Source organism: Oxyura jamaicensis, chromosome 20, assembly GCF_011077185.1.
Source record: "Oxyura jamaicensis isolate SHBP4307 breed ruddy duck chromosome 20, BPBGC_Ojam_1.0, whole genome shotgun sequence".
Classification (NCBI taxonomy): Eukaryota; Metazoa; Chordata; class Aves; order Anseriformes; family Anatidae; genus Oxyura; species Oxyura jamaicensis.
In genome coordinates this window covers 15,719,605-15,735,843 of record NC_048912.1, presented here as the reverse complement: position 1 = coordinate 15,735,843, position 16,239 = coordinate 15,719,605, and the positions used below count along the sequence as shown (strand labels likewise).

The 16,239-nt window shown below is 50.9% G+C and overlaps 1 long non-coding RNA gene across 1 annotated transcript; it reads left to right on the top strand.

Annotated features, from left to right (window-relative positions):
• Positions 1-5,533: 5,533 nt before the first annotated feature.
• Positions 5,534-15,244, top strand: LOC118176964. Its single transcript, XR_004755608.1, has 2 exons — positions 5,534-9,342; positions 10,248-15,244. It is a non-coding gene; the product is annotated as an uncharacterized LOC118176964 (long non-coding RNA).
• The last annotated feature ends 995 nt before the right edge of the window (positions 15,245-16,239 follow it).

The following is a 16,239-nucleotide window of genomic DNA, read 5'->3' as shown; positions in this document are numbered from 1 at the left end:
AAGCTGTGCAAAGGGGGTCTGCACCTGACCTTAGCCTGAGGTTGCCCATTACGTCACATCACCAAAGCCTGGTCTAACCAGAGCTGATGCTAACCAGGTTGGGGAGGATGAGGATGTGCATGCTGACTCCCACCACTCCTGCTGCCTCTGCTCGCTACCTGCAAGTGAAGGTGAATGGAGGAGCTCAGGACAGACAGTGGTGCCTCTGCTGGCTCTTGGGCCAGCTCCTGGAGCAGCATACTCTGGATACCCCTGCAGATGAGAGCTGGTGGCACTCAGCACAGCTAGGGCTGTCTTCAAGGCTCTGACTTTGCTTTCCATTCAAGGCCTGTGCTTCAGCTCAATCCTATATGCTTTCTGTGGGATTAGGCATGCAGTGCCCATGGGACTGGCTGTTGATAGCCCCCCTCTGCCACCAGGCAGCAGCCTGTGGGACAGGGCTGCACATGGCCGCGTCAGGCTGAGTTGACAGGCCTGGTGTGAAATAAGATGAATGGGCTGAAGTTGGTGAAAATGATTCTAATTTATAATCTGCTGCTTTGTGGAGCTCCCCAATTAATTCTCTGTAGATACATAAGTAGGCCACATGTTTGCTTTGCTTCGAGTGTAATAAACATTACACTCTGTCCTCTGCTTTTGCTGCCTGTTCCTGTCAGAGCATTAGTCCCTATAGCTAATTCCTCACACCTGTCTCCCAGGCTCCTGGGATCCTGGCTGAGCACGGGGAGGAAACGCCAGGCTCCAGGAAACTTGTGGCACGGAGAGATAAATTGCTGATCAAAGGGCTATCACACAGTGCCTCTGAATATTTAGTCGCAGGCAAGGCAGCCAAGCCCACTCAGGAAAGGGCTTTGTTCTTGAAGAGCTGTTTGCCTGGCTTGGCTCTGCAGCACCAAGCAGCTGGGGTGGGATGGGGTGCTGGGAGCTACATACCCTCAAGTCAAAAAGAACTGGCAAAGGAGGGGGTTATAAGGGTGTAACAGCAAGGGGGGGTGGGGGGGAGGGGGCGAGCAGGGCGCTGTTAAAACATTTGCAGCAGACGGGTGAGTTCTGCTGGGGTCTGGGTGTCAGCATGGAGCTGTTGCAGAACCAAGTCACTTGCTTTGTGCGGGAAGAACAGTCTGACTGGGGCAGAAGAGGCATCTGCAGCCATCTTCAGGGCCAGGTGCTACATGCCCTAGCATAATGCTCTCCTTGCTGCTGCTCCCACTCCTCCCCGGTGCTGCTGGACAGGTGTCAGGTACAGCCTGTGCCCTCTGCCATGGAGCCAGGCCAGGAGCTGCAGCCCTGTTGCCCAGACCTCTTGGCAAAAACAGGAAGAGGTGGAAAGGGACCTAGAAGGTAGGGGGCAGACTTCCAGGGATATTCATAGCCCTAAAGCATCATGATGCCCAAAGAAGAGACAGCACCTCACAAGGTTTTGGGCCCCGGTGGCCAAGGAAGTGCTAGTACCTTTTTCAGGTAGAAATGAGTTTGTTGTGGTTTAACCCAGCAGGCAGCAATGCACCACGCAGCCTTTCACTCACACCCCACCCTACTCCCAGTGGGATGGGGGAGAGAATTGGGAGGGGAAGAAGTAAAAGCTCATAGGCTGAGATACACACAACTTAATAGGACAGAAAAGAGAGGGAAATAATAATGGTAACGGTAATAGTAATAATGATAATAGAATGTACAAAGCAAGTGATGCACAATGCAATTGCTCACCACCCGCTGACCAATGCTCAGCCCTTCCCCAAGCATCAGTCCATCCGTCCCTGGCCAGCCACCCCATATTAATTGTTCGGCATGACAATATGGTATGGAATATCCCCTTTGACTAATTTGGGTCAGCTGTCCTGGCTCTGTCCCCTCCCAGTTTCCTGTGCACCTCCAGCCTCCTTGCTGTCAGGGCAGTATGAGAAGATGAAAAGTTCCTGACTTATTGTAAGCACTGCTCCGCAACAACCAAACCATCAGTGTGTTATCAGCACTATTCTCATTCTAAATCCAAAACACAGCACCGTACCAGCTACTACAAGGAAAACTAACTCTGTCCCAGCCAAAACCAGGACAAGGTATATGGCCAATCCCTTGTTCCTACAAAGGCCTCCTCCTATGTATTTTGCAACATCTTGCTCATCGCTCTCACCTCCTTCCTTACCTGTAGGGGATGGAGGTTAGTTGCTTTCCAGATTTGTTGATAAGTGTGCAGAGAGGGTTGCATGAGAAAAATTCAAGTGCTAGACCTTGGCTTTGTGACTGATCACAATCTTCCCCTTCTCTGCTTTGTTTTCTACCTCATTCCATGATTCCATCACTGTGGTCTCTTCACCTACTTGCAAGTCAAGCCCGTCTCCTAGTCACTGTGTGTGGATATGGGCTGAAAAGACCAGGTTTTGTCTTTGCCATCACATGTATCCTCCATCTAGATGGCAACGATGGCAAGACTGCCAGGACTGAGGCAGCAAGTTCTGATGCAGAGGCAGGCATAAACTTTAGCTGAGTGCGTGACCTTCCTGCTTGTCCTGCTACCTGTGTCTTCTGAGGTTCCTGAGCAGCAGAAGACCTTTCCCAGGCCTTCCTCTCCATTCCACACCCAGGAAAAATCCTCCATACTTGCTTACTTGCCCCAGCCTGCTCAGCACCCTGGCTTTGCTCTGGTGCTTTGTTGGTTCATAAGGTGAAGAAGCACAGAGCTGCTTTGCTTGTTGAGATACCTTTGTATCTCAACTTTGAACAAATTGGAATTGCCATGTGATGGGTGAAGGTGCCTAATATGATCTAGTTTGATGTGATGATGGGTTATTGATTGCTGTGTAGAAAAGTGGGGCAGCTTACTTGTCATTGTGTTTTAACTATCTCCAGAGAAAAGAGAACTAAAAATCAGTTTAGCAGGCAGTTTAATAGTGAGTTTCAGCATTGCTGCCATTAACAGCCAGGCCACTCTTCTCTCTCACCTGGTTTTCCTCTTGTACCCACAGCTTCTCTGCTGGCACCTCAGAGCAAGCAAAGCACTTGCCTGGCCCTGGGCTGCCATTCTGCCCTGGGTGGTGCAGAGCCAGCCACACGTGCTCGTTTTGTGTCCTTCACTCTGCCTTGGGACAGGGAAAAATTCCTTGAGCTTTGGCAGGGGCCAGGTGCCAGCTTCTCCCTGTACAGCAGCACCCAGTTCGGTGCTTGCTACGGGCACAGGGAGTGTTCTGGGAGCCTGGCTCAGCAACTGTAGAGCATCTGATCACACTGAGGGTATGAACATCTCATCTGCCCTCACGCCATGGTGGTGAGTATTCGCAGCCATGGCACTCCCTGGGGACGTTCTGGCAGGAGGAGCTGTGGTAGGTATTCTCAAGGACAAAGATGCCAGGCTGGCCTTGGGGTACCTGGCCCCCCTTTTTCTGGAGCCCCAGATGCTGGTACTTGTGTGCCCTGTGCAGTCCTGCCAGGGAGAAGAGCCAAGCAGTAACTGTTATCGGGCTCACACAGCCCTTCCCATCTGGCTGCTCTTCTGAGGAGTGAGCCACATTGCCTGCAGGTGCCAGGGAGTGCTCGCAGGTGCTCCTGAGGCAGGAGGTACAGATCTGCTGTCTGTAAAGTCTTGGTGCAGAAAAGGCTGTGAGGTGATGCTGGTTAGTGACAGAGTCAGCCTTACCCCTCCAAGCCAGCTTGTTGCAACCCCAGGAGGGCCTGTGGCCTCTCTTCTCACCTTGGATATGCGGATGGGAGCTGGTATGGAGTCCTGGGATTTGTGTCAGCTCAGGCAGCTTGACTTATGTTGCAGGAGGCTGAAAACACAAAGCTCAGACTGGGTCTGGATTCAGAGCACTGGGGATGGAGAGATGGAGCTAGAGGATGCACAAAGATGCTGAGATTCCAAGGCCACAGTTTCTCCCAACTGCTATGAGGCACAGTCCTCTCTGAGAGGTCTGTGAGGGCAGGAAACACTTGGGATCAAGGCTCTGCTGGCAGATGTGGTCAGTGTCTGTGTCTCTGCTCTCTGACTATCCTCCTCACTCCTGTAGCACTCTGGAGCAAGCAGATTGCAGCCAGAGGTCTATGAACAGCAAGGGTGGTCCAGGGAAGACAAGATGCTGGGGGCTCTCCAGTCTGGACCACAGCTATTTGCATTGTGCCACTGGCAGCAGGTGAAGGGAAAGCTGCCCCTCAGCCTGAACGAGACCAGACTGAAGACCCTGAAGACCTTTCCTGGGGTGTTTTAAAACTCTGTGGCTCTGGAGCCACTGAGATTGCACCAGGACACTGAGGTTTCTCTTGTGTCTCCTGAAGCTATCTCAGAGCTTCTGGGAAGGGCTGAGCTAGCAGGTGCCCACAGCCCTGTTGTCCATGTCCAAGCCAGATCCTCTTGCTTTTGCTTTGCCTGACCTGAGACAGAGGTGGGGCTTGGGCTTTCTGTGCTGGAAAGAAGGCTGGGCTGCAGCTGTGCCACTGGCTGCAGGCATTTCTGCATGGCTTAGGGCATAGTAGTAGTGCCCTCAGTGCCTGTCGCTTGCTCTGTCCTCAGCAGGTGGAGAGGGAAACTGAATCCTGAGGAACTGTGCCAGGACATGTTTCCAGGCCTGAGATGGAGTGTCTCTCCCTCACCAATGCAGTTTGTTTCAGGGTGCTGAAGCACATGCAGCAGGAGCAGGCTGAGGCTTCTGGGCACAAGGGCAGCCAGGCTGGTGGAGCAAGACATTTTAAATGCTTTTCATTCCAACTCTCTGCAGCTTGTGCCTTTCCAGGAGCTGTTCTCTGTTTTCGGTTACCTTTGTAACTGCATTACATCTCAGTAAACAAGAGCTTTCCAAGTATGCTGCAGGAGCCAGGGCAGCTCTGGGCCTCTTGATTGTGTCCCTGAGGACAGGGCTGCCGGGTGCTTCTGGCACAGTGACAGCTGCTCTGCACCTTGGCTTTGGGGACCTCCCCCAGCCCTCCCAACACATTTTCTGGAGAGACTGTGCCAGGAATCTGGCTGTGGCAAGGGAGAGCGCAGTCCCATGACTCTGCCACTTTGAGAACTCTGGTCTTCAGCTATTTCAAAGAGTTTGGACACTTAGCCCAGCTCTGCTCTCTCAGTATCTGTCTCTTGCTCTTTCCTCACCCTATTCACACCACAGATAGAGGACAAGGGACTGCAAGGCATTAGAAGAGATGACAGAGCTGAGCACCCAGGCCCACCAAGCCCATCACCTTCCTCAGCCCCAGTTTTCCCCACCTTTGTAATACCCCCTCATGCTCACAGAGCTGCCAGTGCAATGCTTGCACCCAGCCTCCCTGGCCTGGCCTGGCTCTCATCCTGAATTTACTTTTACATCTTATGACTCTCAGAGGTTTTTAAATTTAATGTTGTTTTTTGTTTGTTTGTTTGTTTGTTTGTTTTCTCTCCTTTCTTCCTTATTAGCACCTGAACTGGATCCTCTCTGAGCCACTGCCAGCTCCAGGGATTACAAGTGAATAATTCAGGTTTGATGATGTATTTGAAGTTTCAGGGAAGGAAGTGGCATGTGTAGCCTGCTCCCCCCCATGCCTGTCCTAGGGCTGCGGTGCAATCTCAGGGATACCCTACGGAGCCACACTGGACGTTTCTTGGCCCTACCCAGACATGGCCTTCCCACATCCTGGAGCCTGGAGGCTAAGGCTGCCAGGCCACCACAGGGCAGCAGGCTTGTTTTCATCCAGCTGCTTGTAGAGGGTGCTGTTCTTCAGGGAGGCAGCTCCCCAGAACCAGCACTGGAAGAATGTCGCAAGGCTAGAGAGTGCTGTGGACTGAGCCACAGCACCCTGCTTGGCAGCCCAGGTCCAGGAAGGGTTAAATTCCAGACCAATGTATGTATCCTGGCAGCTCTGAAGCGTAGTGAAGAAGGCAATGGGCAAACATGACCTGCTGTAAACAAGTTTACAGTAGAACATAAACCCAAAGCTGAAAGGCCTTCAGAAAATGAAAATTCTTCCCTGACAAAGATGGTGGGAGCCACGTCCACAGGCACTCGCACTTGGCAGCAAATCCTTCTCAAGTGGCCTTCAGAGAGCTCTCTGCAAGTAGAAGCTGTTTTTAAGACAGGGAGAAGGAGGGCTACTGCAAAGTTCCTCTTTGGATTTCAGAAAGGATCCCGGGGATCTTTGACAGGGCTGGTGGTGGTCACAGAGACACTGTGAAGAAGCTTTGTCTCAAGTGGTGCCTGCTGCTGGGAAATGGCTTTAGGGGGTCTATCTTGGGGAAGAGGCAGTGCTTTCCTACCCTACTGCAGAACTGCTCAGACATTGCTTTTTGGAAATGGGACTCCTGAATCACCTGTCTCTATTTCACTACCAGGAAACTGCTAGCACTGTGGCACTGATGGCAGAACCAGGTGGTACGAGACACTGGGAGCTACTATCCAGCCAATGGCTTCTTGCTCACTCTGAGAAGATCACTTGGCACATCTTCCTATGCTTCTGGACTTGAGCTGGAAAACTGACTTGGTGGCTAGCTGCTGCTGGGTGAAAAGATACCTCCAGGATCATCATGCTGTTGTCTCCAGGCACGGGTGGAGGAGGGAAGTATTTGCAGTGGACTGAGAGGTGGAAATGCAGAGCATTTGGGTGTATTGTTTATGTTTGCTAAGTGCAGAGCAGAACTCTGCTTGGCTCTTCCAGTGTGCCCTGAACACCACAGGGTAAGGAAGCAGAAGAGATATCCCTCACTTGGTCCCAGGGTACGTGTCAGACCATCAGTGGTCTCTGTGGTCTGTGTTTGCACAGTGCCAAGTGTTGCTAGTTCTCAAGACAAGGGGCACAGAAAGATATGCTGGAAAATTATTTTTAACCTCCTGCAATTTACTGTTCTGAAAGGTAAGTCACGTTTGTCAAGGCTGGTTCAGTAGCAGCCACTGTGGAGGCAATCTTTTCCTGATACACAACACATCTTTTTGCAAGGTGATGCTCACAAAATTTAAGTATGATCTATCATGGTTTCCAGGAGCTCTTGGAAGAACTAACAAGCATTTCACAGGGTCCAGCGTTAAACTCTTCCCTGCTGGGATGCAGTAGAGAACAGAAACTGTCAAACAGTTTGAGATCCATTTAATAGCAATTAGTGTGGATGAAAGAAGCACTAACGTGAAAGCCTCAGTCTCTGTGCCTAGGGTGAGAGGAGGAGAGGAACATGTAAGAGAAAATGTAAACATGACAAAATGTGGTTGTGTATCCCACAAAACAATGAATCATTTTAACATTTCCCATCCTTTTCATGCAAGCAGCCGCAGTCAATTCATATGTGACAGAATTGAGGACCTGCAGTACAACCATGGAGCTGAGGATCTGACAGAATTGTGAACACGGAGTGATCTTTGGAATTCTACATACAGCACGAAAGGAAAGGAAAGTATATGATGAATAAGAGACAGAAGTTGTAACAGCAGAAGCCTTCTGGACAAGAGAACTCTGCCCACGCAGAGGAGGACCCACTGGAGAGGAGAAGCCATCACTGCTAACAGATATTGAGCACCTACAGAAAGTAAGAGTATTTCCCAGGAAAATCCCAAATTGCAAGAAATGTAGCCTTAAAATATATCCTTGTAAAAGCCTGAAAAATATGATTCAGAATGTGTGTTCATAAAGGCTACAGACTCTGGAAGACTCTCTTCCAGTAAAAGCATATGATAGACTTCACCCTGTGTAGTGGTGTAAACAATTAAGAGATGCCAACAGTTAGCTTCAAGACAAAGGGTTAGGTGGGTTGGTAGGATGGTATCCCTGGAAAAAGGAAAGGAAGGCATACAACAGCTAAATAGGTGAATATTTGGTTATGTGCATAATTTCACAATTTGGAAATACTAACACTTTTAGAAAGTTAGGATCATTCTCTGGATCCTGGTAATTGTGTGAGCAGAGGAGCTCAACATGATGTGCTTGCACCATGTCTTTTGGGAAGTTCAGATTCCTGCAGTTGTACTTTAAAAAAAAAAGTTGTAGACACTTATCATGAAACGATATATAAAGAAGCCTGCTACTGACAACAGAAGAACAATACATGGTACAAGAGAAGCATAAGTTTAAAGAGAACTCGGTACAACAAGGGCTACCAGGGGGAAAATGGAAGCCAGTGGGCTGACTGGACATGCACAGATGTCATCCATTAAAGGCAGTGGATCTGATGGTGGTGACAACAGGATTTGCATGACAGGGAGCTACACTGATGAAGGGTGAGCAGAGGTGGGTCTGATGCTGCACCTTCTAGATGTAGCCGCTGGATAAAGGCCCATTCCCCTGTGGTGCAGAAGGGCTTTGCTGGTCCCTCCCAACCACGTTATTCCTCAAGGTGCTGGACTCAGCCATTACAGCACCAGTGTATTCCAGAAGTGGTCAGATTGCGATGTCTTTCTGGGTTGTGAGTCCAAAAAGCATTCTAGTACCAGAAATAAACAACTACTATTTTCCAACTTAAATACTCTCCACAGCTTTTTGCAGCCAATTTTTGGCTTTCACTGCATGTGACTATACCACAGTTCTCCTACTGTCTGTATGGGAAGATTACAATTACTTTGAGCCCTGTTTCTCTCTGCTTTCAGCTGGCATCAGGGTCATGGAAGAGCACAAGTATGAATGTGTGTGTATGCATGCATTTCTGTTTACCAGGGAGAGAATGACAAGAGGAAACTGTATCATGCTCCTTCTGACATAGCCCTGCTCTAAGCTTTGCATCTAGCTGGGACCTTTGTATGTAGTCCAGACCCCATAACCCAGACATCTGCCTTTCCCCTGTTTTCTTTGCTCTGGTTAGTTATATTGCGTATTTAGGGGATGGCTTCAGTTATCCACTCTGTTACTCCACCCAGGTGGTGAGCTGTGCATCCAGCTGTAAATCTCAGGAACAAACACAACTTGGAATAGAGTGCCTGCGCTGCCTGCAGAAGGTTATTGTGTGAGCACATACCACAGCAGTGGATCCCCCTCCCCAGATCACGTCTCAGTCACATTGTCTGCCTGCCCACTAGCAGGTCCAAACTCCTGCTCTTGGCCTTTCTTCAGTCCACAGTCTGGTACTAGACCAGCAGGGCAAATGCTGAGTCACTGATACAAGTAACTGCTCCAACCATTAATTTTTATAGTCTGAGTGACAGCACTTCATGCTGGGCACAACCAGTGACAGAGATGAAAGCTTGAAGCCAAATAGACATCGCAGAACCAGCACAAGTGCAATTTATTACAGAAATGCCTGGATTGCAGAGGAAGCAGAGGGGTGTGTCTTGAAAGGAACCTTTAACACCTAAGAGTGAAAAGTAACAAGGGCTGTGAAGCAATGGGAGCTGCCAGAGACAGCAGCTAATGGACCTGGTCCTGGGGTTAGCTGGCAGCAGGGAGCATGTGGCAGGGAGCCAAAGGGTAAGTTGCACTGCTTCATCTGTAGCCATAAAAGCAAAGCAAACAGACTGTCATCAAGCTGAGCATAGGCACTGCCCAAGCTGAGCTGAGAGGCAAGAAAGTGCCATTGGGGAAGGGGATATTCCTGGGCTCACACAGCAAACTGCTATTTTTGACTGTGGTCTGTGCATAGGAGCTAATGCCATGCACCGCTGTCACCATTGTACAGTGTGTTTCTGCCCCCTTCAACGCTGGAGCAGGGACCAGCTCCCATCTCCTGGTCCAGACCCACTGCCTCAGCTGCTGAGCTCAGCTGAGCAGACTGCATGTCCCCCTCGCCAGTGTGTCAATGCAGCCTCTACAGGCTGGGCTTCGAGCCAGGCTCCAAGCCCTCTTTCCTCCCTTGCTGCAAATATGCCTGCCCCTCTGTAAAGACCGGTTTCCAGCTTCAAACCAGTTCACCAGTCCCCTCCTTCTACTTGTGCAGACTGCCTATCCTTAGCATACTTAACGAGGGTGGGGTACACAGGGCCACTGTTGTCCTCTCCCACAACACATCCCCGGCCCCAGGCCCTGCACATTCCCCTGCCAGACCCCCATTGCACAGCGGCCTGTCCTTTCATGCCAGCCTCTCAGCCAGGGTTGCCATGTGCGCATGCCAGTCCCTGGTCCTGGAGTTGCTCTGTGCAGCAGAATCCGCTGCATAAGGTCTATTTCAAGAGCCCCTCCAGGTCAGTTAGCAATTACCTGCACCAGATATGCACTTGGAGAGGAGCTTCTGATATCTTCAATGCACTTGTTTTCCTCTTTCGATTTCAAATTCGCCTCACTGGAAATAGACACTTCAGCTTCTTTTACAGACCGTAGTAAATTAGGATTTCGTCCAGTTCTGTTGGTTTTGCTGATATAGATGTTTTTCCTCACAGAGGCAAAGACATGGCCAGTCTGAGCTGTGTCCCTTCCATTCCAACTTTTCCAGCCAGGCCTGCACATGATGTCATGGTACAGAGAATATTTCTGCAAAAAGCACTGGTCCTAGTGTGGACTGAGGAGCCACTCCCAGGATTGCCACCCTGGTGACAAAAGTCTTATAAATTCAGACTGGTGGCCACGGTTATTCAGAGGTGTCCAGTGAGCAAAAGCATTCACTCCCTTGCAGAGTCGGCTGCAGTGCAAATTTTCCATCTGCATAATCCAGTCTTAGCCTGGAAGGAAAAGGACTGGAGAAAAGGAAATCGAGTCTCTTTGTGTCTGTCCTCATCCTTGTTCTGAAACCTGACTGCCAGCTTGTCACAAAGACGTTTCCTACAATAAAGTACTTCGTGCTGGGTTCTTCCAGAGTCACCCTAGTCACACAGCAGCTGACAGCTGTGGGCATGCCCCAGGTGGTTTTTCCTGCTGCTGCACCTCAGCTGAGGAAGACACATTCTCCTGCTTGTGCCCAAGGACACACTCCCAAGGGAAGGGACCTTCACTGAAGCCTTGTGGCTGGTGCACCTACTGCAGTCCCTGGGGCCAGAGCAGAGCCATCCCCTGCACATTCCTGCCCACTGGCTCAGCTGGGAGAGGCTCGGGCCAGCTGTCTGCAGGCAGCCACAAGGGATGTGCAGGGGAGGGTGTCTGCCAATTTGCCTTTGGGCTCTTCACTAGGCTCCTGGTGCATGATGTGAAGTCGCACGACTCCCTACCCAAAACCAGTGGTTCAGTGTTCAGAGGCAGAAGCAATTTTACATAAAGTTCAATTAAATATTTGCTTTATAATTGCGCAACAAATTATTCATAAAGGCATTGGAATTTAATCACAAGGCTGACACCGTGGAGTCTGCAAATGACACAGTACTTGGGGAGAATAAAGATGGAGGAGAGCTGCCAGGCTTTGGTGACACACAGTGCCTGACTGTGTGGGACAGTAGAAATGCTCCCAAAAAAAGGACTGGAAGCAGCACCAACGAGCCTAAGTGAGGCGATGCTGCTTGTCTAGCAGACATAGAGTGGCATATGAGAACTGGCTCTGGGCAATAGACTGGGGGTTTTGGCCAGTGTGTGCCCAGAAGACCTAGGCAGTGCTGGTCTGTGTCCATCCCAACATGTCATGTTGGCTCTGGGCTCATGTAGGGCATGTCCTGTGGCTAAAGAGAGACTCAACCTGTGTGAACACAGAATTGCTGCCTTCAGTTCTTTCCACCATCTCCAACTGGAGTCATGTGTTTCCTGGGCCTTTTTGGGTGTGCAGAGGCCTCTCTCTCCCTAGTATGCAGAAAGGCCCCTAGTCATGTGGAGCAACCAGCCTGTGGAGTCAATCCTTCTAAACCTGCACTAGGGCAGTGTCTGGGGAAAGGTAGGAGGCAATCTGGGTGTGTAATGTGGCATCACAGTCCCCAAGAGACAGGCAGCGTGATGCAGTGCTTTGCAGAAGATAGCTGCTAAGCACAGCAGGAGCAAATGTGAGCACCCAGGGACCCTCTGCAGGGAACCTAAGAGGGACTTACTTCATGGCCTTCATCTTGAACTGCAGCCCTGGGATCAAAGCTTTCACTGCCAGTCCTAAAACCCAGTGTTCATAGAATATCCTTAGTTGGAAGACACCCACAAGGATTATCGAGTCCAGCTCCTGGGTCCCCAAAGGACCACCAAAAAAAAAGTTCAAGCTGAACTTGGAGGGCAGAAGACTGAATCCTCCACCCTGTGAAGAGCGAGACTGGTGGGACTGAGTTGTGTCAATCTCTGTTCCTCTGAGATGGTGTCAGGTGAGGTCTGAGAATGAAAAATGGCCTGCTGTGCAGATGCTGAGCCCAGCTCTCACCACAGCCTGATTTTGCTTTGCCTAGCAAGGACATGTCCATCCCAGATTCTGTCCCCTGCTGTCATCCTGTGCAGTGGGCTGCAGACTGCCCCTGTCCCACTAGGGAGAAGCTCTGCAGGGCATCCAGTGTTAGGCGGGCTGTGACTGACAGGGGAGCTGGGTCCTGGACAGAGGGCTGGACTGGAGATGGATTGCCTGCCACCCAGATGTGGACATTAGACAGGTAGTTAGATTAATGGGATCTGGCTCTGCCAACATAGAGGTGAGTCACAGAGCCTGTCCTGTGCTGAATCTGCTTCTCCAATAGGGAAGAAGTAGGAGGATTTAGCAAGATTAGTCCCTCACAGAGTTGTGAGAATAGCCAGCATTCATGTGCTTCTCAGCAACAAATTTCCATGTAAGCAGACAGCATTTTGACTTGCTTTGTCTGACAGAGCATAGATCCATACTGGTAACTTTGGAATTCCCTGCCACTCGTCACAGGTAGGATTGACTGTCCTTCCCCACTCAAACATGAACCCTGCAAAGCACAGTCTGCATACAAGCACCAAGAAAGCAGTGGCTCGAGAGCACTTGCTCCCTGATTTTTCCCTGAAGTCATTGTCTGCAGCTGCTCTGCCCCAAACAATGCTGAACCCTGCATAGAACACACAAGAAAGGCGTATGAACTTCTTCGGGCAGCTGGGAGGATTGGGTGACACATCAGCTGGGAGAGTTCACTCAGCCTCTGCCATCTTCATATAGAGGAAGAGCAGGGAGCACACCCGGACAATAAATAGCCAGAGCATCTTCCCTGGTGAGATATACTCTTCCCTCTGGCCAGCATTTGCTGACACGGCAGGAATGACAAATGCGGTGAGAGCTGCTAGGAGGGAGAACAGGTTGGTCATGGCTACCTCTTTTTGGCAGGAAGTGATGGGAAGGTCTCAGTAATCCTGTCTCTGCCCCTCCCAACACCGAACTCAACAGGGAGGCAGATGAGGCCAAGAAGAGGAAATTTTAGTAAACTGCTTTTATGTTGTGTTTACGGGAACATAAGAGGGAACCTCAGTGGTAGTGAACCAGGAAAATTTTAATGGAAAAGGCAAATTTCTGTTCTATGTTGGGAATCCTTGTGTTTTTGTTTTGTTTTTGTTTGTTTTGATTTGATTTTGTTTTGTTTTTCCTGATATTTCTTTAGTTCATGTCATGGCTCTTCAGTCTGAGCAGTTTTACAAATCTGCTGTGGAGATGAAAGCACCAAGGAATGCTGCTCAGGATCAAGTTGGAAAAGCTTTCAACTTTCAGCTCCTACAGAAAAAGGCAAGGGGTGGGGGGTGGGGGGAGGGCAAAGGCTGGGAAAAAGAAGAGGAAAGAGCAAAAAGAGATAAGGAGAAATGATAAGTGAAAGGTAAAGAGCAGAGAAGACAAATCACAACATGGGAGATAGAAAAGGAACAAGTCACTAACAGAAAGAAACAGAGAGGATAGGGAGAGAACAAAGCAAAGGAGCCTGGAGCTCAGTGAGATGGGGAGAGTACGTCAGAATAAGGGAAGAGTGCTGCAGGTACAGGAGAGCTAAGACACACAAAAGAGCTATTTGAATGCTGGGATAAAGCAATGATGGGAATAAGAGGAGAGGAGAAGCCAGATGGGGACTAAATTGCCATGGAGATAAAGGAGAAGCCAGCAAAGTCAAAGGATAACCAATCCATCCCTGCCTCACTGAAAATGCAAGACATGGCATGAAAGTGACATACTGATGTTTGCAAGAGGCTGTGGGACAGAGCTGTGGGAGCTGTGTTCACTGTTCATACATATGGGGAGCCACATTCCCAAAGGGAGTAATCATGTCATGGGTGGCCCACATTTTCCTGCCTTGCATCCTCCGTCATCCCTTCCCCACTGTGCTTTTGAGCATATTCTGAAGCATTGCTGGCTTCAGTTCTTGCAGAACGACTGTCATAACATGCCTTGTTACAGTGCTGTCTGGGCTTATTGGCACCCTGCAGGACAGCAGCATGAGGGCATGGAGCAGCCATGACACAGGAGAGGGGGTGATGGCAGGAGAGGCAAACATTCCCTAGCTCTGGGGCAAGGAGGTCTCAGCAAAAGCAGATTGGAAAAGGGCAAATGTAGACAAGTGCTGGAACTGTCGCCACCCAGTATAACACCAGCTAATAGGATGCTTTCTGCTAGGTGGGCTGAACTCCATCTGGGCTACAGCTGCACTGTGAGGGGCTGTCTCAGCGAAAAGATCTGGATGTTGCCAGTGACTGTGCCAATGCTGACACAAGAGCCCAGCAGCTGTCCTAGGGCTACACCAACATTGAGCAAGGTCTCTGTTCACAGACAGTGCTAGCAGTGGAGGAGCTGCACTCCAGGCTTTGCTTCTTTCCCTGTAAGAGCATCAGGCACGAGTGGGATCTACTTTGGCAGCAGTACTGGCAACTGGAAGGTTTCTCATACACAGGGATTCAGAACATTTCTAGATGTTTCCCTGTCTGAAGGGTCTGGCAAGGAGCATTTTCTAGGTCATCTTTTAGGGCCCCATTGGCCTTTGAGGGTGAGAGTCATGCAACAGAATGAGGATTGGAAGCTTTGTGCCAGCCAGAGCAAGAGGGCTGGAAGACATCTGTCTGAGCCTGCTGCTGGATCTGTGCCCTGCTCATCTCTTGGTCCTGCAAAGGAGAAGTCACTCCTGGATTCATTCTGTGATTATAAACCTTTGTCTTTTGCTTACCATCCACCTCTCCCTGACCTGCAGATCACCTGCCTCTGCAGGAAGCACCATACATAACCAGGTGGTAAGTGGGTAGGACACTCTTCAGCTGAGTTACCACAGTTTCTTGCACCTATTGGCCAAGAACAGGATTCATCTGCCTTGTATAAGGCACTGCACACATGGAGCGAAAGGGCATTCTATTCTCATCTGTTCTGTCTTGTTCCTTTGAGGGCCAGGCTCCAAGGCCTAGTACCAGCGGTTCATGTGAAAGCAAGAGAGCATTTTCTTCAGATAAGATATGAGACCCTGGACAGTGGAGACTGAAAAATGTCCCGCTGTGGGCTGTTTGCCTGAAATGTGGCTAAACCCTGACTTTTATGATCAGATTTATCAGTCCAAAAATGATATTGTAGTCTAACCAGCCTTGATCTTTTCACCTGCTTCCACTTTCTACCTGTCCTCATAATGCCCAGAGTGGCCTATAAACTTGGCACCCCACTGTGGATCCTGCTGGCACACGGGTTCCCACTGCAGACACTGAGCAGTGCAGACATTCCTACCCCCCATGACTCAGAGTGCTGCTGAGCCTGGGTGCTGCCTGCCTACTACGCTTTGGGCAGGGCTCTGGAGGGGACATCTGAGGCGTAAGGTGGGTGCTGAGGATGCCAGCTGCCAGGGCTGCCCAGGTGCACATCAGGCGGGAATTTGCCAGCTCCAGCCCCAGCAGAACCCCTGTCAGAGCAGCCCTCCAATCTGCCAGTGGGCCATAGGGATCTGGCCTCGTTCAAGGGCTAGGGAAGTGTGGGTTGGGATCACCCTGATCTGCTGGATGTCCTGGTGCCCCAGTTCACTGTTATGCTCCCGTGCACCAAGTTTGTGTGTTCTCAGACGCATGTGCTACCAGGTGTTGGAGTGCGGTGGGGCCTGGCTGGAGCCCGGGGAGGCAAAGTCAGCCCCGTGCCCCGGGCACCGCGGCTTGCCTCCTGCCCCTGGGGATGGCCCCAGTCACTCCCAACACCACCGGCAGTCACAGTACCGGGGTCGGCGGAGGCAATGAGGTTGCCCGCGGCTGAGGTCCCAGGGCTGCCGGGGCCGAAGGGTGGGGGCACGGGCGCGCGGTCCGGGCGGCGTCCCCCAGCCCTCCCGAGGGTCGAGGCAGCCCCTGGCGGGGCGGCTGGTTCCCAGCGCCGGGAAAAGGCTGCCCCCTTGGGGCAGCCGGGGCAGGTTCCCGAGGCGAGGAGGGCGCCGGTCCTCGGGGCGGGACCCCGGGGCCGGTCCCGGGCGGGGACCCGGCGCTGCATTCTCAGAGTCTCCAGCAGAGGCTGGGCTGGGCAGGGCTGGCAGGGAAGGAGGGAAGGAAGGAGCGAGGGAAGCGAGGGGGAGGAAGGCGGCTCTCGCCGCACATGCATCC